Source organism: Pleuronectes platessa, chromosome 7, assembly GCF_947347685.1.
Source record: "Pleuronectes platessa chromosome 7, fPlePla1.1, whole genome shotgun sequence".
Classification (NCBI taxonomy): Eukaryota; Metazoa; Chordata; class Actinopteri; order Pleuronectiformes; family Pleuronectidae; genus Pleuronectes; species Pleuronectes platessa.
The window spans coordinates 11,216,329-11,243,524 of NC_070632.1; the positions used below are offsets into that span (position 1 = coordinate 11,216,329).

General features: G+C 42.9%; 1 long non-coding RNA gene across 1 annotated transcript in view; it reads right to left on the minus strand.

Moving 5' to 3' along the window:
- The window catches only part of LOC128444979 (uncharacterized), a 99,109-nt gene that overhangs the window by 64,532 nt on the left and 7,381 nt on the right, over positions 1-27,196 (minus strand). Inside the window, exon 2 of the long non-coding RNA XR_008339227.1 lies at positions 24,826-24,891. This is a non-coding gene — a long non-coding RNA (uncharacterized LOC128444979). The remainder of the gene's footprint in view (positions 1-24,825; positions 24,892-27,196) is intronic.

The window sequence follows — 27,196 nt, forward strand, 5'->3', positions numbered from 1 at the left end:
GTCTTTTTATATTTGAAGATCATGACTATGAATCGAAGCAATAGAGGGAAAAAATGGTTTCACATCAAGGTACATACAACGCATGGATCCTTCACCACTTTATTTTCCCTCAGGGCTTCTTTCATTCAATCGCAGTCAAAATAATAATGTCAACTTTCTAAATGTCCTCCATAGCATAGTTATCGTGTTTGGTCTAATCACAAATTGGCAAGATGACCAAGTCAAAACATATAACTGAATAAACCACTGTTGATATGTCGTAGATTCAATTGTGGAGTGCACAGAGTGATCCTCTCATAGGAACTGTTTATGTGTCCAGTGAATGTGCAGGAAGCATCTAGATCGTAAATCAAGAGCCTGTTGTAATCCAAACCAACGTCCCACTTGAAACCAGTAGTCATGACATCCTGAGGCCAAATCACACTTCACTGGGAACAAAAACATTGCAGCAGTCGGCACAGAAACACAAACACTGACAACAGATACATCACTGCCTATCCTATCATATATCCCTCCACCAGCAGAACTAGAGAGTCCGGGAACCTACGCTACACCAAACCACAAGTCCCTGGGGGGCTCTGTGGTCGGAGCGAGTGAAAATCCAGACACATACTAGACTACTGTTTCCGTACCTGAGATGGCAGCTTACATGCATGTAAAAAATATTATTACTGGTAGTAGAAGTAGTAGCTTATTTTGAATCTGAGTTGTGGGCATGTACGTCTATGATCTCGTTTCAATAGACATAGCAGTTATGCCACTGACCAAATGTAACCGGGCTGTGGATTCACAGAAACAAAAGCTTGGCCGTTGACATATGGAGAGCAGAGTGGTGATGCTGCATTTTTGTTGGACCACGGCACTCTTTGGCAAGCGAGACTGCAATTCCCCCCTAATGTGGCAAACACCCACTCACCTGACATCTCTCTTTAAACCCTTCCGGCCCCCTGCTGGCAACTGGACATAATGACTTACCCCCACCAAGACAGAACTGTTTGTCAGGCACTGAAACATTAAAAAAACAACACTAAAATTGGAGGTTCCTTTTTAGTTTCAACCAGTACTGCCAAGAAATTAAATTTATGAGAAGGTTTGTCTACAATAACACATTATAGCCCTGTGAGACGGCAATGCCTGTTTTTATATCGCCTACAGGACGAGCATTCAATGGAAAGTGGAGGAGTGGAGCAGTTCTGGTTATAGTCAAAGTGCACTGCGAATGTACTCAAGTGGTTATTTGCTGAAGGAAGACTGTGCTAGAATTGGACAGAAGCATGTTCAGTATTTTTCTTGAAGGAACTGAAGGCATTCTGTGCCGTGGTCAGGTTGGACCCAGAGCCAGCGTTAAGAGTGTGCCTCATGTCTCAAACAATGCTTTAGAGCTACAGCACATTGTTTGAGGTTAGGGCTTGTGGTCGAGTAGAGGTCTAGAGCACACAGTGTACTCCTCTGCCTGTGACTCTTCATATGAATCAATGCAGGTCAAACAAAAAATATGGTAGCGCTGATGTCAAAGGTTTAATGGGATTGACACTGTTTATGATGACATCTCTTCTGGTGCAGGAATTATGTTATGGTGTTCAAAACAGCACAAAGTCTGCAAATTCAAATTCATCATACAGTTAATTTACTTCTGAACATGAAAGACTAGTTGGTCCGTCTATGTTACTACTGGATGAAACTGTAGAGATATCTGTATACGGCTTGTGTTGTTCTTTCTACATCCATGTGTAGGTCAGGGTCTGCTGAATCTGATCTGAGAATCTGCTGTCTGACGTCTGTGTACCTATCAATTTGTTATGTCCACATTGAGTAGTCCTAGCCAATCCATGGGGTCACGGAGCTCCAAGGGCGCTAATCTCTATATGAATCTGAGCATATGAATATATCTTTATATTCATATGTTTATACGAGGGACAAGATTTGGGGTCTGGCGACCTTCTGGTTTCTGTTTGTAGTTTGACCAATCCAGTTTGAGCAGATTTTGGTTGCCTCCATGTGGGGGCCGAATGAGGTAGACCACATTGACCGAAATGAATCAGCTATCAGCTTTTAATTGATCTGCATTCATACTGTAGGGCCAGAGCCCAGAGTGAACTGACCATTAACACAAAGGCCTGTATAAATCAAGGCCTTGTGGAACATTCCTATCCACCTGTGAGTACTTTTTCCTGGCAGTTTCGAGAAACCCCAGCAGGTTTCAAGGCCCCGGGGGAGCCCTGCTGGGTCTGAAGAGCCCAAGGGGAGCCACCAGACACTGGAGCCGAGGTTGAAACAAAGGGTTTGTTAAACTTTTGGAGGGAAAACATTCTCCAGCAGGCCCAAGACTCTCCCCCTGGTGGTGTAAAATGTCCTGGGAATGCCTTGGAACCCCCGCTGACTTCCAAGCCCCGCCCACTCAGATCGTTTCCTGACAATTCAATTGGCCGATGTCCTATGACCAACTCCTTAAGGAGGAGGACCTCTCAGGTAATTTAAAAGGGGCTGCTCATCAAAAATCGCAGCCATTCTCCCTGCTAAGGACTTCGACCAGGGCCCTTCCAGGCCTCTCAGATGTTCCAGCTCTAAAAGGGGGCAACCTTAACTTTTAGTTTATCAGCCATTTCTCCCTGCTAAGGACTTCGACCAGGCCCCTTCGGGGCCTCCCAGATGTTCCAGCTCTAAAGGGGCAACCTTAACTTTTAGTTTTATCAGCCATTCTCCCTGCTAAGGACTTCGACCAGGGCCCTTTTTGGGTCTCTCAGATGTTCCAGCTCTCAAGGAGGCAATCGCCATTTCCTGCTCTCTGAAGACGTCAATAGATCTAGCTAGATGATTTAGTTGCTAAAGGAGGCAATAACCACAAAAGCCGCGCAACAGGAAGCTCATTCGCCGGCCGAGACAAAGACTTTTCTTTTCCACGATCTCCAAAACAACTGTACCACCGCTGTTCATCACTGCAGAAGAACGACGTCATCCCGTTGAGGAGCAAGACGAATCTGCTCCTATTCGGCCCAGCCGACGCCGCTGCAACAGAAGAACCAACGCCACCGAGCTTAAGCGGCCACGATCATTCACTGGACTTCCGGAATATCCGCGCGACACGCGCATGCAACACCGTGAAGGTCACAGTAAGAGGCTTTATTGTCTGGGCAGAGACTAGTATAAATACTTAGTGTGTCATTTATTTGATTGTATGTTTGTTTGCAGATCGCGGATCTGTTTTAAGCCGTGTAACACGACGAAACGATACGTCACTTCCGGTTCCTTTGTACCGTGTTGAAATGTTTTAAAGTGCCTCTCGCCGTGACAGAGAGCCTCCGGCAGCTCTGTTATCGTCCAACTAATGTTTTGCAGAGACCTGTTAAAAGATCGGTACACAACTCCAATTTGTGTACTGAGTGGTGAAGTCACTGTAGCTTGTCTCAGACGATGTTTCTGATCTCTCAGAAACATCGTCTGACTTAATTCATCTCGACGCCGTTGGCGCCAGAACCAGGAGATAAGAAATCTCTTTGTCTAAAAAGTTTCTTTGTGTAACTGGCGACTGACCGCCATCTTGTCTTCGACCTCATGTCGTCACCGGGGTCATAAACCTCCATCTTGAACGTAACATCTTGCTCTCAGCCAGACTACGTCACCACGTGATCTCGTCATTACGCCATAACCACTCTCCTATCTCTTTCTTACACACACAGAGACACAGACAGGCAGACACACACGACCACACACACACACACACTTGGATACTCAGTATTACATGTGTGACAATTGTGATAAGTGCTGCTGCTGCTGTTGTCATCTTTGAAATATTGGAGTTTGTTAAATGAAGAATCATTGAATAACATTAACTCTATTTCCCTTTTTAATAAATACTTTTGTAATTAAAGTATTTGCATTTCTGTGATTATTTGTACATATGTATGTAAATACAGCTGGATTACTATAGCCTGTGCTCGAACTTAAAACCCTTCATTGTTTATTATATAATCATTAATATTGAATATTGAGATTATTAATATAACGTATATCACGTGAGACTGATATTTAAAGATTGACTTGTTGGTCCCTGTAACCAGGGTGGTGCCCCGCAACGATAAGTAATAATTACAGATTGTTTCATTCTTAATTGATAATTGTATTGTTTTCATTAATTATTTAACGATTATTAATTGATAACCGTATCATTTCTAATTAATTATTTTACTATTCTTAATTAATAGCTTTATAATTTTTAATTATTTTTAATAAATAATTTTTATTTTAATAATCATTTTCATGATTATTAATAATTAGCCAACGTCATCTACTACTACTATTGCACAACAATACGCAGGTAGCAAGTAACTTTCGACCTGTGTGATAAATTAAACTTGTCAGACTGTAAACCGTATACGGGCGAATGGCAGATGGAGTCTTGGCCGTTGAATCTGACATCTACAACAGAAGACCCAAAATATTGTCTGTTGCCCTCCGAGGCTAATTCAACATCAGACCATAGCCGATGGTCTCCGGGATTGCAGTGGCACCAACTATACCTAACTGCAATCCAAGCAACTTAGAAAAAACTACAATGTCCATGATGCCTGAAGAATTATAATGGAGGCCTCATGTTGTTGATTGAGGGATCCCAGAGTTTATAAAGTTAACCTCTCAAGTCCAAGTGTAGAATTACAGCTGATCACACCATGCAGTGATGGAGTGAAGTCTCCTCACAGCAGGATCATCTGTGAGTTTGCCTGCCTGTGCTGGCTCCCTGCCACAGACCATCAGGCCAGAGATTTATTACAACCTATTGCATATAGGTCGACTGAACATTCCAGATACAAATGAGCTTTGCATCCACTCTGCATTTTGAAGCGAAGCCACTGTACATAAAGTTTCAGTCAGTGTGATATAATCAAATAATTGGATATTTGTCTTTTAGCTTGCGGTCATCTACTTTTCAAGTAACTTCACATTAACACATGTTCCCAGCTCCTACAGCCACAACTGGGCTCCAAATCAGCTCCAGTACAAACCACTGGGTGACATCATCAGGACACCGGACCCACTTCTTCTACAGTGCACTCTGTGTTGTGTGAAGTAGGTCAGAGTTAGACCCTGCCAGGTTGAAGGACTTCATGGTCTGACCAAACTTCCCACTGTAATGAAATATGCTTGTTGTGAATTAAGTGTGGTCATATGGTATTTGCCTGAATTATAATCAGTGAAAGAAGATAACTGTTGATGTGCCCTAATATCAGCAGAGCGTCTGACCTACAAAATCGTGGATTGTCTGAAAAAAATATACATATTTTCTGGTCTGAGTTCGTGTTCATTCTGCAATGTAAACACCTAATAAACCGGTCTGAGGACTGGGATACTAACACATGGTACACACACACACACACGCACGCACGCACGCACGCACGCACGCACGCACGCAAAACTGCTTAGGTTACAGTATTAGTGTGTTCGGTGTGCTTAGCCAGATCTATTAACTATCAAAGCATACAGTCCGTCAACTAACATCACTGCAGAGCCAAGGTACACTAGGAGAAGCTATAAGGCTGGAATTGTTGTTGAGTCATATTGGACACCGACAGGACTGGTGAAGTGCCACCTACTGTAGAATTTATATTCCTTTCTGATTGTGCAATAAATTTAAGAGCCGCTGCAACACAGAGTCTCAATTTTCAGCATGAATAGCAATTCCAGTGACAGCTCGAAGCCGCCCACATGGGCCCTGCCTGCCATTGGGAGGGGGGGCTTACTGAAAGAGGCTACCAAAACAACATTCTCCAGCTATGCTAATTGGCATACTTTCACATGGGCTGGAATGCTATGATAACATCCACCTCTATTCCCTGGGGAGGCCTTGATCATGAAGGCGTTTACTGGGTCAGGGGAACCTTGATGTGGATGAAAGCAAGGTAGAGGGGCTCCGTTATGGATATACAAAGTGGGGGAAGGTCTCTCACTCCTGGACAGGCACATGGTATTTGGATATGTTGGGGGAAGTTGCTGCTTCTGGAAATGGTGTTTTGATGCATTGGGGGACAGAGGGAGGCTTGGACTAAAGTTTCTGTAATTTAGGGGCCTCTGCTGTCAGGTAGCTGTCACAACCTATGCACAGTGGGGTCTATAAGCCAGGGGGCCTAGTGGGGAAGTAGGGTGGGTTTTGGGACAAAGTGGAGCCCTGTCTCTGCAGGGATGGTCACAGAGGCACGGGATTGATGGTGTGGTGATGATAGACGGAGATGTCAGGGAACAGACACCCATTCAGGGTGGGACCAGTAAGGGAGGCCTATGGGGAACTCTGGGGCCCATCATCACCTCCGCTCTGTGGCCTGGGCTTTGGAGGAGAACCTGGGGGAGGGAAGAATAGAGAAGAAGGGGGGGACTGTCCAGTGGGGTTCATACACATCACCCCCATATTGGTTTATTATTCTGGAGTGTGACCTGAGCCAGGTGCCCCTACGCGTACAGAACCTACAGTCTGTGTCCACACAAGATGCTGTGAATCAATTACTGCTCTATGCTGCCCGAGTAAAAAACAACTTCACAGTGCAAGTATGGGTGTCATGCTCGCAGTCTGAGCAGAAGGGAAAACAAACGGAGCTGGTTTCCTCATCTGAAGGGCATGACATTTTGGGTCACAGCTCCTTTGCAGGGCCTCCCAGATATTTCTGAGAGTCAGAAATATGAGACTGATAAGAATCCGTCGGCTGAGGTCATACCAGGTACCCAGAGGGAGATGTTGGTGATATCCATGCATGAATGTCAGTAGGGATGGATCAACTTTTCTCTCTTAATTCTCAATCCATAGTATATGATGATACCAGTAATCGACTTAATAGTGTTTTACTTTTACAATATTTAACATCTGTGTAGATCACTGGATTTTTTTTTCATGTTTAGGCTTCTACTGACAGTAAAGAGAGAGATGAATATAGAATGACAAGCCACCCGGGTTCTCAGTGGAATGTGGACTAAAGATGTTCCAGATCATGGTCAGTCCTTTAACTCCTGGACCATAGGGACATTCCATCATTTTTGGTCATCCTTGATCATGACTGAATCATTTTGGCTAATCGTGTGTTAATTGTCTGACTTAATAGGGTCGGTATATGCCGATATGAAGCATACCAAAAAGACTCGCTATTCCTCATCATTAGTCGCGTGTTTAATCCTAATTACTTTCCAAATCCACAATATCTATTCTCACCTAGGTACGAGTTGAGGTGTTTTTCTTTCCTGGCTGCTGCTGCAGACAGACAAAGCCATGGATGAACTGGCTATTGTTTGGGGTGCATGTGGCATACACGTCAGGGGACAGAGTAACCCGAGCCAGAGCCTCTCCACATCCTCACCAGGGAGCTGAGCCAGAGAAACTCTAGTCACGTTCAAATAAATTCTTTCCTGTCCAAATTGACACCCTTCCGTTGCCACAGTGTGGCTTTGGTTTTCGTTTACAGTAATTTGGAGTCTGGGTGGCACAGGATTGTTGTGAAGGACTGAGACTTACGGTGCTTCAGCTTAAGATGACCTGCGTGCTCAAACTGTGAGATGAGCTTCCAATAATTATCAATTTACATTTTAGTAACAAAGCTATACTGCTTTTCTGTTGAAATGTAAATCCCTCCTAATTCTTGCAATGCAATAAAGGCTTGAAATGCATAACTCGCCCTAGATATTGACATTTGATCTGTATTTCTTTATGAATGACACTTTTTTCATTTGGTTATGAGGCCTCAGATAAACATGTTCTCTATCATCTCATACATCGCACTTTAGCCAATCTACAGGGGCATAAATGGGGCCTTTAGGGTTACGTGGGGTTAACTGAGAATGCATATGAAATACTACTGAGGGTCTAAAATCCGACAGGTCCTATTTAAAACTGCCTTGGAGCTGGACCAAACACATTCCCAGCCAATGCATCTATTCCAAAATATAAAACAATCAACGTCACTGAGCTGAAAACATCCAGCAGTGTGTGTGTGTGTGTAGTTTGCATAAGGTATACAGCGTTTTGATTGCCCCACAGCAGCAGTGAATCTTTACATGCTTGTGAATGGTAAAGCTGGCAAATTTCTTTTTGATCGGTTCCAAACGTTGACAGACCGACATGTGGTGCAGTCTTCATTTCCAGCTTGCAAGATCTAATAAACGGTCCCCATGTACTGAGGATAGCAGGACACATGGTGTTCATAAGTGACATAATGCTCACCCTTCTAAAAGGTAATGGAATCCCCACAGCACAGACAAATTAAATACAGACATATGGATATATGCACACATCCGCAGCAAGACATCCTCTCTCTTACACTCACTCCCTCTGCTTCCTTGTCTCTTCCACACTTTTCACCCTTCATATATTTACAGCCATAATCGAAATTGTCAGCAGTCTTTCCAAATTCCTGTCTTAATGTAAAAACCTGCATTCGATTGGAAGCTGAGGCAGGTTTGGAAAAAACATCTTATATAAGTAAGCATCCATCTTTCCTGTAAAGACAGGGCAAGTGAGGACGATTGGCACAGAAGCTCCGACAAATATAAGGGAGTGTCCTCAATGTACTGAGGCAGAGAGTAAGAGGGTGTTGCACGTAGTCTTATGTATCAGATGACAACAAATTAATTTAACAACAAAAGCAATGCTGGATCATAAAGTATAGCCTGCAGCAGATCCACCACCCTACCTGTTAACAACAATTATAGGATTACATTTTTTTTCATGATTTAAAGAAAATAGAGGTTCGAGGCACAGTGATGCAGAAGTGTGAATCGCGGTTTGGCCCCAGAACCTTTCTTTGTGGACTTTGCAGGTTATATGCATGTTATCGCTGTGGTTAATTGGAGCCTGTATTCTAGCTGTAGGTGTGAATGTGACCATGAAGGGTTGTTCTATGTAAACTCTGTCCAGGGTGTGACCGGCCTCTCCAGCATCTGGGATTGGCTCCAGCCCCGACCCCCCCCGATAGACATATGAATATCATGTTATCGTTCTTCGAAAAAATCTTTGCTGTTCCATAGTTTTGTTTATATACCTCACAGCTTTGGTCTAATGATACTATATGACATCATCATCACTAAAATACCAAAGTGGTCTCTAATCACACAACAAGTAAAAACCTGCTTCATTTCAAGTTCAGGAAATAACATCAGATGTGGGTTCATGACGACATCCTGTCAGATGTGAAGGATGCTGTCACAGATAACAGTTCAGTGTTGGCAGAATTGATAAGAAAGAAATGTTGCTAGTGTCAAATTATTCAAGGGCTCTTCTGAGGGCGGACCCCTTTTGATTCAAATAGGCCCGGCCATAGCTAAGACCGCCAGTAATTCAAAGCAATAAATAAAATCTAGTAATACAGGGTGATGTAGTGGCGATCAGTTCCAGTTGCATATTATTGTGAAGGTTAAAGCAATCTGACTGGACGTTCGCAAACCCTGTGAAGCCGAGGAACAAGCAGAGGCCAGCTGCCCAGTCTGCCCATAACCTCAACCGACTTCCAGTGTCTGGAAACGGGCTCCCAGTGGAAGAGCTTCCCAAAAACAGCGTTACTCCAGAGAACTAATTTACAATCCAAACCATACTGCAGCTCCAAGTGTGGAGGTTTAATGTTGTCTGCAACACAAACCGCCGGTTTTAATGAGAGAGTAGGCTGGATGTCAGTGTTTACAAAAGAGGCCCATTACCAGTATTACTATTACGTATTTCCATATGTAGCTGCCCTGGCCATGACCGCTTACAACTTGATTATAACAATAAATCTCTCTGCATACAGGACACAGAGCAGTTAGCTTCTTTACGGCCACTTGTTCCCCCTCCAAGGTTGATCACCACATAGAACAAAAGATCAAATGTGCAGTGAGAGCATGGCCGGCCCAGTTAATCTCCCTTTATGAAAGAGAGAAAACCTCTCAAGTCAATAAAACACTAGAGTAATGAAGTGTAGAGTTCACAGAGTGGAAGCGTTCAGCCTTACAGTGAGCGACCACCAGGCCCGGGTTAGGTCCACAACAGTTAACGTTGATGCTGGAACATGAAGTAGCACTGGACTACACTGATATGCGATAGCAGGAAGAAGTGCACAGCGCTGACCGGCTGCTGTAGGAGATGGAACGCTGTAAGCAAAAGGGCTGTGGCGGGGCTGAATAGAAAGAGGGGTATTATCCGTATGCGTGTTGAAACCTGTTGTTTCACTTCATTCTCCTTCAGTGTCCTTTACACATCTCACAGCCTAATCTAAGCTTCACGGGGATCCAGTGGGAGACACCTAATTCATGAAATTCCAAGATGGCAGCATTAAGGAAACACTTATTTTGCGTTCGTAAAATCCGTTTAGTTTAGGAACCTTCCTAACTAAGTGAAATGATCTGGAAGTGTTTCAGCGGCCGCCTTAAAAAGAGCTGTTTGAATTCTCTAAATGACAAGGAAAGGAGCTTCAACGCTTCCTAACTTATCTCCTTTGGCATAGGAAACATCAGACCACCCTATGTAATAGCAAAGACAAAAATGCCGCCCCACAATTCTTTGTGGCATCAACATTTCATACACCCACGTAACTATAAAAAAAGCGAACATCTGTTTTATTATCACGATCCTGAACTGAATCATCACATGATCGTCTGCTTTCCTCTGTCACATCTGTTCAGTGAACAACAAGCTGATTAAACTTATTGTTCACAACATCATCATAGGAACTAGATAATTGTGTAAAAAGTTATTAGAATCTCCAGATTTTGGAATGTACACAATCATGTTTTTCCTCCACTTGTACAAAGTTTTCTCCATTTATATCTCTCACATTATTATATTATTTCAACATTTTAGTTCTATTGGTTTTATTTTCATATTCATATAAATCTGTGGATTATTTCTGTGAGTAACTAATGGTTAAATGTTGTCTATAAACTGAAAACATCTCTTTTCAGGATGCGATATTATGTTTTAGACAGAGAACTTTATTATAACTGACCTAACCTAACTCCTTAATCTTCTCCTTCACATCTTTCATTGGGACGTATTCCACAGGAGTCAATATAGGTTAGGCAACATTAACTTTTTCTTTACATTTAGAGCCACAACAGCCTCTGCAGCTGCAGTGGTAGTAAGATCTGTTGGGCCGAGGTCCGATCGGGTCGGCAGTTTCCATGCACCAAATGGTTGGCCAGAACTCTGACTGCATGGTCCAACTTGCTGAACTGAAACACGACTAAATGGTGGATATTCCCCATGATCCCCAACTTCCCAAAGCAGACAAGGTGTCGCTGTTAAAGCAGGACCAACTCCATTTGGAAGTATTGGTGTATTAAAAGTTTTTTTCGCAGAATATCAGAGATTAACCCAGGTTTTGAAAGTCTTGTTTTTTCTCTTAACAGATCGGCTTTGGTCATTAACTCGCTGGCCCCGATTCTGTCCGTTTGAGCCACAGACGATTATTCAGTTAGGCACTTCGGGAGATCGTACCCACACAGCAGAGTTACATATTGCAGTAACAGGTGTTTGGAGCGAGCCATGGGAATGAAAGGGGAACCAGTCTCCCTATTAAAAGTCACTGTACCATCAAAATGATTATGAAGCTTTTTTATTTTATGGCAAAATAGCTGCATAATGTTGCTTTAAATCCACTGTGGGGATAATTGTACACACAGTATGAGGAGGTCATGTAAGTACACTGATCTCTTTTAAATTCTCTTCAGCTTTAAGAAAATGACTGATGATGTCATATATCATCACCTTTCCTTCTCCCTCTGTACCTCACAGTGGGTCTAATGCTCTTTCTGATGAATGGTTAAAACAAATTGTTTCTGACATGATGGGGTAAGTACCTGGGAATGTGTGATAGTTGCAGGGGGCAGGTCAACAGTAAAGCAGCAGACATTATTAAAACTTCACAAACCCCTCCTCACGACTCCTTTACCCCACTCTACTGGAGGACTAAACTGAAACGGCACAATGTTGACAGTATGCACATCAAGTTTTGAGCAGATTTGCATTTTTGCACACGGTTTGAGTTAATAACAATGTGTGTATCATTTTGTATCTTGAGCCATTGCCGAAGTCTTTTGTGATGGTGGGTGGGAGCCAAGGTCTGGCTCCACTGCTCCGTGTAGGATCTGGCTCTGTTTACCTAGTCCTGATGGAGTCCAGATGGACTTTCTATGACTCTCCTCTTCCTCACAGGCTTGCTGAGTCTGGACCACTCACTCCAGCAGCCAGGCAGAGCTGGGTGGGTCCTCTCTGGATGGGCAAGGACGAACCCAGATGGTTCTTAATTGAGAGGCAAGACAGGGTTGATGTTCCATCATGGCAAAGCTGGATGTGAATTCAGGTGTGAAGTCCAGGATGGAAAGACGACGTGCACAGAGGACAGGAAGCACGGGACTTCATTCCTCTGTAGGGAGAAGTTAGCTTGGTGGAGGGATGGCAGACCACCATAGTAAAGCAAAGTAAGGAATAATGAATGCATTAAAAAAAAAACTAAACATTAAAGTGCATTTTTCGTTTAAGACTACCCATTCTATAACTTCTGCTGGGCCCGGTTCACACTCTTATGGTTAGCCTCAAAATAAAACCAGGCTTTCCTGCACACAGACGACAGGGGGGCTTCAGGGAAAAACAAGCTCCTGGGCAAAATGTATAGACGGCCTCCAGCCCCCTTTCTCTCCATGGAAAAGAGCTCCTAAGCCCTCAGGCTAATGGCTTCCATGTGCTGAGCCCCAATACATCTGAAAACTGTAATAACAACATGGAAAAAGATCTGTGTTATTGCGTCGCATGTCATAATCTTCAAAGGGTTACACTTCAACGTGTCTGAGAGATGCACCTCTGATGACTGCTGGGGCCCGAATGTCAATATATGTCACAGAACACACACACACACACACACACACACACACACACACACACACACACACACACACACACACACACACACACACACACACACACACACACACACACACACACACACACACACACACACACACACACACACACACACACACACACACGGGGGGAAAAGCAAATCATAGCTGAGACCATTTCCTGGTTACTTTTAAGGCATCTTTAACTTTTGAATACAAAATTTCCCTCTCAGAAAACAGGCATTTATTTTCTAGGCGCTGCCTTTGCCAGTTAAATGCAATGTTGATGTTAACATACAAAGTATTTACATATTATGAATCCTATTCTAAATGAATACTGACACAGGTTATAGTCCAACAGAAAAGGTTAGTGTAATTACAGTGTCTTTGCAATAAAGCTGTGAGTACACTGCAGACCCTGAGAACACTACCTGTGATCACAAGCTGAGAGCTGGAATGAAAACAGTTGTGGCAGATATGATGGAATTGAAAAACGTCCAAATCAAATGAAAACAGAGTGCTCACTTTCCACTGAACTTATTATTTTGCCACAGGCTGTTACTGTAGCTGTTACCAACTATTAAAACACGAGATAAAATGAACTTTAATGACTGACATCACCGGCGCAAACAGAGACGGGGCCGTGCAAGTGCATACACATTCACATACAGAGTTTACCAAGGATACACATATTGTATTCAAAAATCAAACTCGATTACTGGTCCTGTTCCAAACGCTGTCAATAAGGAGACAGTCAAGGTAAACACCTGCAAAAGCACATGCATGTGTCCGCTATTAAAGGTCATTAATTGCACTCGGCTGCTTCCTCAATGAAAAGCCCCGAGGACACGTCTCGGCTCAGCTTGATTTCACCACACGAAAAGTTGCAGGGGAGCTTGATTTTCACCAACCACAAAAAACAAAGCCCATGCTGACAGTAATCCAGATTACACTGGCTGGGGCCCGGTCAGTGCTCGGAGCTGCCTCCTGACATATACTGTGGCTTGTCAGCCTCCTCTTTTCACTGACAGTAGGAAGTTTTCATTTCTCATAGTAAAACCCTGCAAAATATAATTGTGTAGCACATTCCGTACAATGTAGTCCCAATGCTTGTTTCAAAAGCAAATGTGAAGCATAATCAAATCAAATCAAAGTTAAACCTCTGGGTTTAACCTGGGCTTGTTAACTATTGCAGCACAGAGCTGTTTAATGAATGAATGGAGTCTCAGTTTGGATCTGTGTTATAGAAAAGAGGCAAAAGCAGACAACTGGTCTTTATTGCATTGAATGGGTGACAGACTGAGGAGGATGTGAACGGTACAGAACACATGCAAAACTGTACTCATTAAATATTGAATTTGTGACAATGGGAATGGATTCATAGAAAATGCCAAATGTTTTTGATGACAGCCATGACTTTGTTTGACCTTTTAACCCCATCAAGGTTGTTTGCATGTGGCAGCACCGTCTGCACATTCATGTCAAGAAGAATATTAAAGGACTGTCATTGTTTTTAGGCCGACCAGAAGTAGGAACTGGCATGAGTCGACAGATTGTGGTCAACATTACATATGGTTTATTAGAGTGTGGGGGTCCCATCGTAACAAAAGACACTTTGTTGCTGTCACTTAATTTCCCTGGACCGATGATGTGAGAACGTCAGACTTCAGTCTGGTGTCGGGCCAAACCCAAATCAGAACAAGGAAGCTGGTCTCCGCCATTAACCCTCTGCGCCCTGTTTGTACCAGTCGCTTTTCTCAACAATCATAAAGCTAAAGCGACAGACTAACAGACTGAATAAATAGAGCTAAAGACTGATGGACAGAATAAAAACAACTTGAATGCTGTTGCAGAACTCCGCATTTAAATTCACTACATCCAGATTTTTATTGGGACTGCATCAAATGGCACACAGTCGTAAATATCAGTCCCTGCTTTATAGAAAGGGAGAAATCAATGAAAATGTACAAAAATGCTCAAAAAGCCCTTGATCTGCTGCCTGAACCAGATTCTCACCAAAACTTAATGGGTGCTTTCTTGACTCATACCACATCCTTCCACCAAGTTTCGTGGTAACCAGTCCCGAAGTTTCCGTGTTATGCTGCTAACTATCAGACAAACACTGATGAAAACAACAGCACACAGCCTTTCACAATTGAGTGCATACATGTATATTTATATGCCCGGCTATTAAAACCAGCTGGAGAAGGGAGCCGGGCATTAAATGCTTAAATGGAAGTTAAATGATATTTTCCACTAGTCCCCTTCATTACTTCACACCCATGTGCCGAGACATTTACCCTAAACCCGCTAGAATGGACTGCACAGCTCTTAAAATAAATGTGAGATATTCAGGCTTAACGCTCGGCAGCTACCCGAGTGATCACAGGGCCTCGGTCCACAGTAGTCCCTCTCATTTATAAATGTCCCCGTTTAAGCCTCGGCCTTTCCCTCCCCCCCTCTTTTCTTTCCACTTCCCCCTTCTCTGCTTCATTTAAAAAAAATCTTCTGGCAAGAATATGATCCAAGTCTTTACTTCAGCGATCACCATGCAAATATTTGACAGATGACAAAAATATTGCACCAACTCTCCCATCCACCCGCGGCATGATGGCATGCATAGTTTTGCATTAGCACATTCGCATCCCTAGAGGCAACTTCCACCTCGAGCTCTTACATCACTTGCTGTAAGACTGCTCCAGGAATATTTCACTGGACTACTGTAGCTGTGGAACTGTGTCCCAGGTGCACGCAAGTCTACCATCTGTCTTCAAGGACAGCTACATCACCGTCACTCGCCCAGATAACAGTGGAATGATTGGATCTTCCTGAGCCGCCGACTCCAAATTCCATCTGTAGGGGACTAGAGAACGTATTGCTCCTATAACGCTCCAAAACAAACACAGTAGGTGATCTCCCTCTCTGCACTCCACTCTCGAACATGGCTAATATTTTGTCCTTGGACGATCATTAATCAAAGAAAGTAGCTTTCTCTCTTTTGACCCCAGGCAGCAGGTCCCTCTCCCGACGCTTGATTTATCGTTGTTCACTTTCACACAAACTCTGAGGGGTTTCACACACCCTGGTCAAGGTCAAGCAACACCCAGTTTTCACTGGTGAACTTCGGAAGCTGCGAACGCCAGCGTTTCGGCGAAAACAGTCAGCGATGAGCCGCCTGCCACAGCCCGGCAATCAGTAAGAGCGGGGGGGAATCCACGTACAAATGCTCATGTATGTTCATTTACTGTGAACGCCAAGTCATCAGTGTTGTTCTAGCACTGACAGGCAAACAATATAGAGTCACGGCAGGATGAGTGCACCACACCCCACTGTCTCTGAAAACACTCCACTCCTCCACATTGCTGTATTAGTAAGTAGTAAGCAGCCAATCAAAAACCATATATCCACATCAAAAACAGGACTGCTTTTGTACCTAACTGAGACCATGTTATAAAAGCAACTCTAAATGGGACCATGAACGGAAAAGCTGAGTGAATTAGGGATGGCACGTGTCCAGCGTTCTGATGTGTGAATCAGTGGAGCTTGAATCTGAAAATGGAGTTCAGCAAGTTCAAACACAAATGAAGACGGATTAGGTTTATTACAAACATGCCAGTGTGTCTGTACACCGAAAATGCAATCTCGATCAAGTACTACTCTACTGCCAGTGCATGCACCTTTCGTCAAATGTACAGGCATTTGTCTTCATGGATATTAGATCAGACATTGCAGAGGCCTGGTAGCAGAAATTCCACAGTGTGTTTTTAAAGTGAGTTCATGTCTCGAGAGATAATTTGAAACCTGATGAAATGATGTCACACGAAAAAAGGTGAACGCAGGTCGCCTTAAATTAACAGGCCCCTTCTATGAGTGACACTAGATGAGAGATAGGGCAATAAATAGATAGACAACACATATTTGAATGTATTGGTTCAGAACCTTATTGTAGAACACAAGCATTGTGTGTTTATTCTAACCGAGAAGCTAAGTCTCGGCTTTGTCTGTCCATCTCCTCAGCCACTTGGTTTAAGAGATAAAACAGGCCACCTTAACGTACTGCAGGAGTCGTCCCTAGTTTGAACTCAGAGACCAGTATACTGCCAGTGCTATCCAGCCAACACATGCTTGAATCTTGCCAATACAAGCCAACAGATTTCTCTTGAAAGTTAAAGCTGGAACGTGTCACAATGGACTGACAGTAGAGGGACAATAGGAGAATTGTGGTTCCAGAAACAATAGGACCAAAATGTTTCAGGATTACACACAAAGCAGAGATATGACTGCAGTGGCGTGGTGGGAACCTGGTGGAGGAGTACGCTTCGGGAGAAAACACTGAGAGAACAGTGTAACTGAATGTTTTGGATGAGAGTGAGGAAGTGCAGGGCCTCATATATCTACCGACACATCCATAAATCAGTTATCCCCTGCACCCATACGACACACACACACACGATATTTGTCATGACTTTTGCATGACCTGCAGCGGATCACATGGCATGAACTTATGAGACATATATGGACGAGTGACAAATTAAAGTAAACCTGCAAAGTATGAATAGAGAAACATAACAAATGCCTCGACACGGAGTTCAAGGGGTCACCGAATGGTTTGAGTATGAAAATCTTATGCTGCGGGTCATCTCAACCAGAATCTCCACCCAGTCAAACACCTGTGGGAGATTGTGGATGGAAATGCTAGACAGCAGTCTCAACCACCAACAGCAAAACACCAAATAAGTTAATATGTTTTGGAAGAATGGCGTCCCATCTCTCCTGAACTGTCCCAGATTTACCTCCGCCAAGGAATATATGTTTTCATGTTTAGGGAACTGAGATCTGCGAGTTTGTGAAATTTGGTTCAGCTTGATTGAATTGAAGGAGACCGTTGAGCCTTGGTGGAGGTGTGGGCCCGACATGCCTTTTTAGTTTTATATGTAATGGGAAAACAATGTGATAATGTGGATCAGATACTTGGATTCGCAGGCATTGAACTGTTCTGCTATAGCTCCCATTAGGAGCGGCATTTAACACAAACTTAATAGAAGCCCCATTGCCCTGGAAACATAGTTGGCCAAAGGTGTAACTGAAGAATCTCAGCTCAGCTTGTGTACATATAATGGCCTATCCAACATTCTGTAAAATGAAGACTGTTGGAAAAACAATAATGTGAAATTTTTTGCCATCCATCCAACATTGATGAAGGTCATGATAACTGATGGACATTATTTTTGCATGGAAAAAAAATGATTAAGTAAAGAATGGACGGAGGATTTGAGAGTCACAAACGCTGATCTTCTCAAGATGTGTGACATCTCGAAATTCCTCCTTAATCCTAATTTCCCTCTTTGCTGCCATGCATCATATGTGCATGTGGTGGAGGGAAAACGACATACACTTACTGATATCATTAGGTTCTAATATATACTTAAAGACATTTGTCACTCGTAGTTTTTTATGAATATATAATCAGAAGCAGGGCCTGTCGGATACTTTAAAGGTTTACCAGTGAAACGACGCAGGAAATGACAAAGATAAGTAGATGCTGATGGGGTAATAACTGGGTCCTTACAGGTAATGACGGGGTCCTCTTGAATGTCAAAAGTCCTCTCTGTCACGCTGCGTTGAGCTGAAGTGCAGTATGGGGCATTGAGGGGTGTAAGTGCATCCAAGGGAATGCAGGCAAAGACCTTGGACGCAACTCAATGTTCAAAATAAAACCAAAAGACAGCATGAAGAAACACTGAGATACAATAAAGTCAGATAGGATTCACTCTGTCCCCATCACTTCCTGAAACTGATCCAAGGCTTTGACAGTGAAAAAAAGCACCATATGTGTGCTGAATGTCTACCCCCTTGTGGACAAAAGACATACTGCTCAGTCTTGGGCATCAAAGCAATGAAGGGAAGGAATTTTAAATTTTATGCAGGGCACTCTAAAAAGGAACCGAGGAAAAGAAGTAGGTTTCAAAACCCAACCCCTCAATCCTACGTGAAGTAATATTAACTAGGACAGGTTGATTTTTGCATCGATGTGAATCTGCAGGTATGTGTACATTCTGCCCTCACAGCTCCTATGAATACAGCTGTCAAGGTAATCTCCATTGACCCTGTGTCTTGCCTATTTGTGCCAAGCATCATTAAGAAGCAGTGACGGCTGCCAAAACCAAGCCCCACAGGCCCGGCTGCAGACAGAGCAGCAATGTGCAATGAACCCGCTAACCCCCAGCTGCAGGGAAATCACACTAATATCTCAGTGTCGCTGCAATGTGTTAACTTAAGACGGCTTGTCCAAGCATCACTTCCTCTTCCCATCGGTCGGACTGAGAGCGAGGTTGGCACACAGAGCTCCACCAGGGAGAGGGAGACAGGAAAGGAGATGCTGCTGGAACCGATCTTTACCCCTGATAGATCTTTCCACACAGACTGGGAGGGATTTATGCTTCTTGAGTTCAACTGCAGAGAGACACAGGCAGGATAGTACGTCCTACAGCTGAACGCAGGACCAAAGAAGTTGTGGGTGCCTGTGTCATTTTGGATAAACTGATACTGATCTGCACGCTGATGCTTACCCAGTGACTCACCTTGGCACAGTGTTGGCCATTAACCAAAAACATTTTCCTGGTGTGTTTTTGTGTTTGTTTTGTTTATCCTTTCTTCAAAAACAGATGAGATTTTTTTTCCCCCTATTAACGAACAAAAGTGGGAGTGGTGCATGCATAGGAAATTGATTTCATTCGAGCACAATATTGCCAAAAACAAGTCTTATGTTTCAGCATCTTGCTTCAATCAGCGGTAGACAAATTCCAGTCATTGCCCATTCAGGATTGTTTTCTCAAGACAGATATGCGAGTGGTGACATTCCTCGTGTAGACAGAGCAAATCATACTGGAGTTATTAGGGAGACGGTCTCTTTTTGATATCACTCCGAGGCTCGCAGCAATTTATTTCACCGAATGCAATAATGTAAAGAAAGGCATAACTGTGTTGAGAGAAACAACTGTGGATTGATTAAAAGAACATCTGTGTGCGCATTTCAACGTATGGGAGCGTCTATGAATCTGTATCTGTGTAATCACAACAGCATGAATACCTGTTATCCGATGCCAAGGCTGTGAAGGCGTTTTCACGGCGCCCCATGGGATCTGGCTCCCGCCTAAAGTTCACAGCGACTCCACAAGCAAAACACATAAATAACAACAAAAGCAATTATCCCCACAATCCGCCGTTTTCAGCAAACGTGTACGGCAGCGAGCGCAGCGAGGGAGGCGTGGGATCAGAGGATCTCAAAACCAACACTCTCTTCCCCGGGAAGGTCCCAGGGCCTTTGTAATCTGCCTTCAAAGTATGAGTCATCAGCTGCATTATGGGTATTATTGTTGGCCGTGGGACTGGGTCTTCTCATGACCCGAAAAGAAAGTACAGCGGAGATAGATGCCTGTCGAGTCGCTTGCATCTGCATCCACCTGACATTTAGGAGAATTGTTTCGTGATGATCATTCTGTGACAGCGTGTGCAGGTCGAGCTCTTTCATTCTCCTCACTGTCGGTGCTTTACATCGACATTAAAGAGATGAAGCAATCGCTACAGGTCGTGCACCACTACCTCCAATCCAACGCACACACAGAACGCCACTAGCTGTCAGTCACTTTAACTGATGTGGCCTGTCACATCCCACAAACCCAATCATCGGTGATTGTCAGTCGGCAGGTCTACAGACCCTGGTGCTTACCGTGTCTAGACACACTGGGTGACTGGCAGCCATGGGGATCTGAGAAGTACACTGCACCCAGTTTAACCACAAATGAGTGCTCCACTGTCATTGAGTGTCATAAATCAGCCCCCTTGCACATAAACAGTCTATAAGAGTTGGTGGAAACACATTTGAAGAGTAATTTTAAAACAGTGTTTCAAAGGATAAGTAGTTAAGTTATGGAATTTTCCTTTTGATCAAATTAGCATGCTTTATTCCTGAGGCTAAACTGTGCTCCAGCTGAGTTTCTATGGTTCCCATACGATGTGCCTTTCCATGCTGGGTTGTTTTTCCAGCTTCGTGAAAAAAGAATAATTGCCCCGGAGCTGACGGTGGTTTGAAACGCAAGTTTTAAACCTATGCTGCTCTGCACAGAGTAAACACTGCACTAAGGTGAAAAGAGCTTCATTCTCTCTCAGTTATCTGGGCAAATAATAATAGTTCTCACTGTGGGAAAAGAACTCTCCTCTTTCCAAAAAACAAATATTATTTCCACTCTTTAACTGGCCGAGCACCGACAGGGACATACTGTACTAGGCCTGTTTTCAGTATTTCCAGCTGAAACCTCACTCAGACCTCAATTCAACATGGCCCTCAGCGATGCCTGGAAAAAATTATGCCACCGCATATATTATCATATTAATTACCACAGTGTATTTTTGCTCACCAGGAGGAGGAAGAATCACAAAATAGTCACAAAAAATGAAAATGTTGTCTAGCCAGAGGAATTTGTTTACACAGAAGAGGCAAGAAAAAAGGAAACAACTTTAAACAGTAAGAAGATTTTCCAGCAGACCACATTTAACAAGAGACACTTTGAGACAAAAAAATAAGATTAATTGCGACATCATCACTTGCACATCTGGTGCAAGATGGATTAACACTCTGAGCTATGTGGGGGCCATTCAAGAACATTAACCCGCTCACACTAAATATAGGGCCGTGACAGTATATTTGGGATTCTGCAAATTTGGATAATGGCACTGGGAGGGGGGAGCAGCCTTCTCCAGACACAGCTGTGACTCGTCCACTACACAGAGGGGCTGCTGTTCCTGTGATATGGACTGATAGTGTCTATCCCATCTGCTCCCCCTCAACTGGAACCACGGCCGTAATCGCCGAAAGGAAGTGGACCTGTTATTATTATGACCTCAAAGGCTTTGGGTGGTCCACACACAAACATATAAAGAGAGAGCGACAGGAGACAGCAGGCATACGCAATCATAACTATACCAAAACACTTTGATACCACTTCTCCAAACACCTGCCATTTCTTTATTTATGAGAACACAGACAAACGCTGCTTGAGCGGACCTAGAAGGGCATGAGGTGTATTCCCCCAAACTTTTATATACACAACACAAATCTCTGGAATGCAGTTTTCTAGGAAACTAATGACAACTGTTTAACACATCTACACAAACAAACCTATCCACTAATGAATTCTGCAGCCAAAAACCCGACACACTTAATATATACTAGTCCATAAACACGTGCATACCGGTGCATGTGTGCATGTGCATACAGATGCACAAATGGAGAGAGATATGCATCAGTCACAGGATGATATACTCTACAAACTAGTCCGTCAGGGGTTGGAGAGGGCTGATGCTGGCAGAGATGAATCGTGACTACAGCACAACACAGGACTGTCCAAACAACATGTTCAGCCTCGCCCAAGACAAGCAGGTCAGAGCTTATCTCCACACAAAAGACACAAAGCCGAGCAAATTACGACGACAAATCTGAGAAAACAACAAGGTGTTGCTTTAAGCAGGCCCTCGCTAAGTCTTTGGTTATTTTTCTCTGTAAGACTTGAGATCAGGTCGGAAAAGCAGGTCCATTCCACGCCTGAACGCGTGCCTGAGGTGTGGTGTAATGTCACTGATGCACTCAATGCCCTTCTGAGTTGAATTTGATCTATTTAAACTACAACCTATCATGGCCAGAGATAAAAACCAGTTATAAAATACTCCTTTATGCAGACAACCTATTTTTTGTATAGATATATAAACATGTATACATTTTATATCTGACCCAGCAGAGACTTTACCTCACCTCCTGGATCTACTGCAGAGGTTTGACAAGATCTCTTGATATCATTTAAATGTATTCCATCAAATAAATTGACTAAACCTCACATTCAACCATCTGTCTTGAATTTGAAGATTTGGGAATAACTATTTGGTAATATTGTAGCAAGCACGGTTAAGAATTACAAAAAACAAATGTAATTATAAAACTACACTGAAAAGTAACAAAGCGGATTTAGACAGATGGTCAATATTGCCTCAACTCCTTTGTCAAATCATTCTATGCCCAAACAAATCAAATTGATTTAATGAGAAATTGAAGAGAAACATGTCTTTAATAAACAGTGGCCCTTACGAAGACCACAACAAGGCATTTCAATCTGTGCCCCCAGTCTGACAGTGCTGTCATTAACATGATTATCATGATTCACTGTGCTCCACTGTGACAAAACCCCAACACATTGAATCAAAGCACAAATACACAACGCTGAACAACGGTTGTAAGGGTTGTGGTGCTTCTGTGGTGGCTTTGTTGCTACTGTACATTAGTTGATATATGTATCATATAGTATTTACATTTCACTGATCTAAGCTTTCTACTGATGAGTGTTGTAAGAAACATTTAAACACTTGAAACTGAGATAAAAAACAAATGCTGACCAGCTGGAACTCTGTAGAGTTGCCATGACTGCTCCAGTTCAAGTAATCAAAGCTTAATTCCAATTCAAACCATAATTGCCCTTGGCGTCTGTAAATGTTTGGTGACTGAATGGTCCAATTTGATATTTTTTGCCTACATTCAGGAATATGATAAACCTGTGTTGTTAGATCAATGTGCCAACTCAAAACTGAAAACGTACATTTTAAAATAAACATGAAAGCACCATCTAAATAATAAAATAATGAAACCGTTGTGGTGGCCTGAGTCTTACCTCAAACCTTAATTTAATTTCGTTCATCGATGAAAATAATCCTTACATAACCCACCACTGAAGGCTCTTTGACTGCTTTCCTGAATTTGACTGTTAATGCCATTTCTGCAATGAATAACACACTGTGAAGAATTCCTTAATGCGCCAAAATTAACTTTGGGGATTAAGTTCATTCAAATACAATTTCAAAGAAAAATTAGAAATCTAGATAAGAAAAACATTTTAATAAGTTTTTATATTCAGCTGCGTAATGCTGTTATCTGTGATCAACTATTTAGAGGGGCCCTGGAGCCTGAAGGAGGCAGATGTCAACATCTCGGGCCTGATGTTCATATTCTTCAGACCTGCAGGTAAATGTATAAATGATGATAATCGCGCCCCTCTTCTCCCGTTTTTCACATCCTACCTGGTACTAATTTAGGGATTCAGATTAATTAACATACCGGTTGCTCTTTAAGGACCTTTCATAAAAACTAATTCAAAGGTTAAATTCGACAAGGAACCCATTACTGATGAGGACATATCAATGATTGTTCCCGAATACTCACCCCCGAGTTGAGTTATACAGCATGAAGAGGTTATCTGTGTTTCTAAATCAGCCCACGGTGTAATAATACCTCGAATTTGAGAATAATCAGTCCACTAAGGATTTTTAGCACATCAGCACTTTCATGCCTACACTGTGCAGTGCACCCAATAGAGCTGTGCTGCCGGCTGCCTGCAAATAAAATCTTCACAAAAACCCCTGCAGTCTCTCCGTAGTGTTTTATATGAAAAATGTATAATGTGATGACCACAAATGCACTTTTCTGTTCACCTATACCGCCCAGCTTAAAAGGACAATTTGAATTTGACTGTTGTCATATATTGTCCCACTTTGCCAGAGTCAGAAACTAATAAATGCCTTAAGACAAACCGAATGGGATCAAATAATCACGATCGCATCCAGAAATTGAGCGAAACAAGACAAGTAAAGTGGGATGAGGGGGCACCGTCTCCCAAGCCAGGTCTGAGGGGAGGCCACAAGACTCATCATCATCAACAGCTCATAGTTTCAAGAAAACGGCTCTATATAATTATGTAAATGCAGCACATGTGTTGATTTGAAGACTTGTTTTCAACACGTATCCTTGACTGGCTTGACATGGGAGAACTTTTCTCAGTAACTTTTTACATTCAATTCTGATACCGTTTTGTACATACAGTAAATTACATATTAGCAAGGATACATAGTCATATACATGCAATTCAAGTGCATTAATGTAATTCTTACTGTTTCAGTGTCTGTTTGAGCAGTACCTCTGTCAGCAGCTGATCTCTGCTGCTTGGTCACAGGCTCCTATCAGAGAGAAACAGTCATTTGTTACACTCAGGTCAGTGAAATAAGGTAAAGATCACTTAGGCTCTCACTGAGGTTGATATGTAGAAAAAAAAGACAGTGGAGCTCTGAATGAATGGAACCAGGAATGAAGGACAATCATTCATCTGGATGAAAGACAACCTCACAAATTGATGACACCTTGCAAACAAATGAATAACCATTTAGGGAATTCCAAAGACGTCAAATCCCAACATCCCTTCCCTCTGCTTCAGTGCAACAGCTTCTTGGACACACTTCAATAGTTTCACTTATCCCCGAATAACTCTGGCAAGATGAACAATGCAAGAATACAAAATCAATGCTTATCAATCAATCAGGAAAATGACAAGAAAAAAGCTCAGGCTTTCCAGAGTAAGAACCAGAAGCCAAACACTGGGATCAATGTTGATCAAAAGAAAAAGTTTATTGTGTGCTGGAAACACAGCGACTGCTAATTAAATAAATTATTTCCATGTTCAACATTAGTATAAAAGCAGAGGATAGACTTTTTCTAATTGTGCAAAAAAAACAACGATTGGCAGCACTCCTCAAAGTGCAAGCGAGCCAATGAAAACACAGAGGATTGAAGCGATGCCTCTCAATGTTTACACTGAATCTGTGCCCGTGATATCAATAGGGGGAGGTTTTCTTCAAGGTCTCCAATCACTGGTTCTATTTATTCACGGATTGAAGACATTGACACATCCAGTAAAGCTTTTGAATGGTGCCATGTAAAAATACAAAGCACTACGACATGCTTGAAGTCAGGAGGGAAAGGATAGTCAGTTGCTTGTGGGAGCATGCAAGGTTCTTTGATTCGGGCTGAGAAAGTATCAAAAGTACGCGCTCCTCCTAGCCTCCGGCGTGGAGTGATGTATTAGTGGAAATGCTGACAATGACTCATTTTACAGAACTGTGAGGCACCCCATCTTAATTCCATCTGATCTCAGCCCAGCTGGAGAGTGACAATAGGATTTATGTCGACTTGATTTTGACAGAAAAACCATAAACAAGAGGAGAATGAAATAAAAACATAAAAAACATAAGGACTTTCGATGGTGAATTTGAATCTCAGTGGCGTGACACAGCACTGTGGCTTGTGGAACTGTAATTTGTGAACTGTTTTTTTTCCCCGAGAGGACTTCATCACACTGGATATCACACTGGTTTGTCAGTGAAGCTTAACATGCAACATGAGCATGAATGGGTTTGTTTTGGTCGATTGACTATAACGATTGTTCAAGGATGAAAAGTCCAGTACGGCACTGGTAAGTGAAGGCAGCACAGACCCATCACTTCTTCCTTATGAATATCATCTGCTTGCACTTTATTGATATGTGCTGATTAGTCTTCTAAGAGCGGGATCCCCTTCTTTGAAATATCGGTGCAAAGAAAGAACACTACAGAGTCAACATGGTGCTCGTGGACTTCTCGACCTTCGATAATCCAGAGGAAGCTACATAAGTGGAATACAACAAGCACATATGGAAGACATTGTGGGCAATTACCGAACAGTAGTGGAGACACTTATACAAGCTATGCAATATGTTCACAGGAAAAGCCACAGCATGCATCTAGGTCTAAAAGAGGACAGATATATGGAGAATGGTGGCAAAGACAGGGTTTGGGTAAAACATGCCTCCTCCTGCCAATAGCGAAAACTCGTTACAGCCGGAAAGGCACGCGAGACACATAAAAACAGATCACTAACAGGTGGAGGAAACGGCGAAAATAAGTGCTTTTTGCAGCTTTTTGGCAGTTCCGTGACCTAAAGAAAACTGTACGGATGATAATGAGTTTCACTCTATATTGAGTGTGTGGTGAATGGAGAGAGTCACCGGTGAATGGTTTATTGCCTCGAAAACAAAGTGTGTTTTGTGCAAACAATCATGTGTAATCTTAATCCGATTGTCCGTGTTTGTGCACTGAAACAAACAGGCACTGTCTTTTCAGTCCGACCCTCGAGCCACACTGTCAACTGCACATGCAGCAGAACAACTGTTGTTCTACAATCGACTACTCCGAAAACGCATCATCTTGTTTCATGCACGTGGTTCAAATTAAGGAGGATTGGCTGTACTCGGTGTGTCATATCAGAGAGCTATTATTCCCAAAGTCCCGCAGGCCTCCTCTCTCAGGATCCATGAACTGCACACTAGCTTTTCCTCATCAAACATAGGGCTGCATCTCAGAGACAGCAGAGCCGAGAGAGGAATGGGTTCAGCGGCAACACTGGCTGAGCATGAGGATGCTCTGCTGATTTCTTTCATTGTGCCAGTGCAAA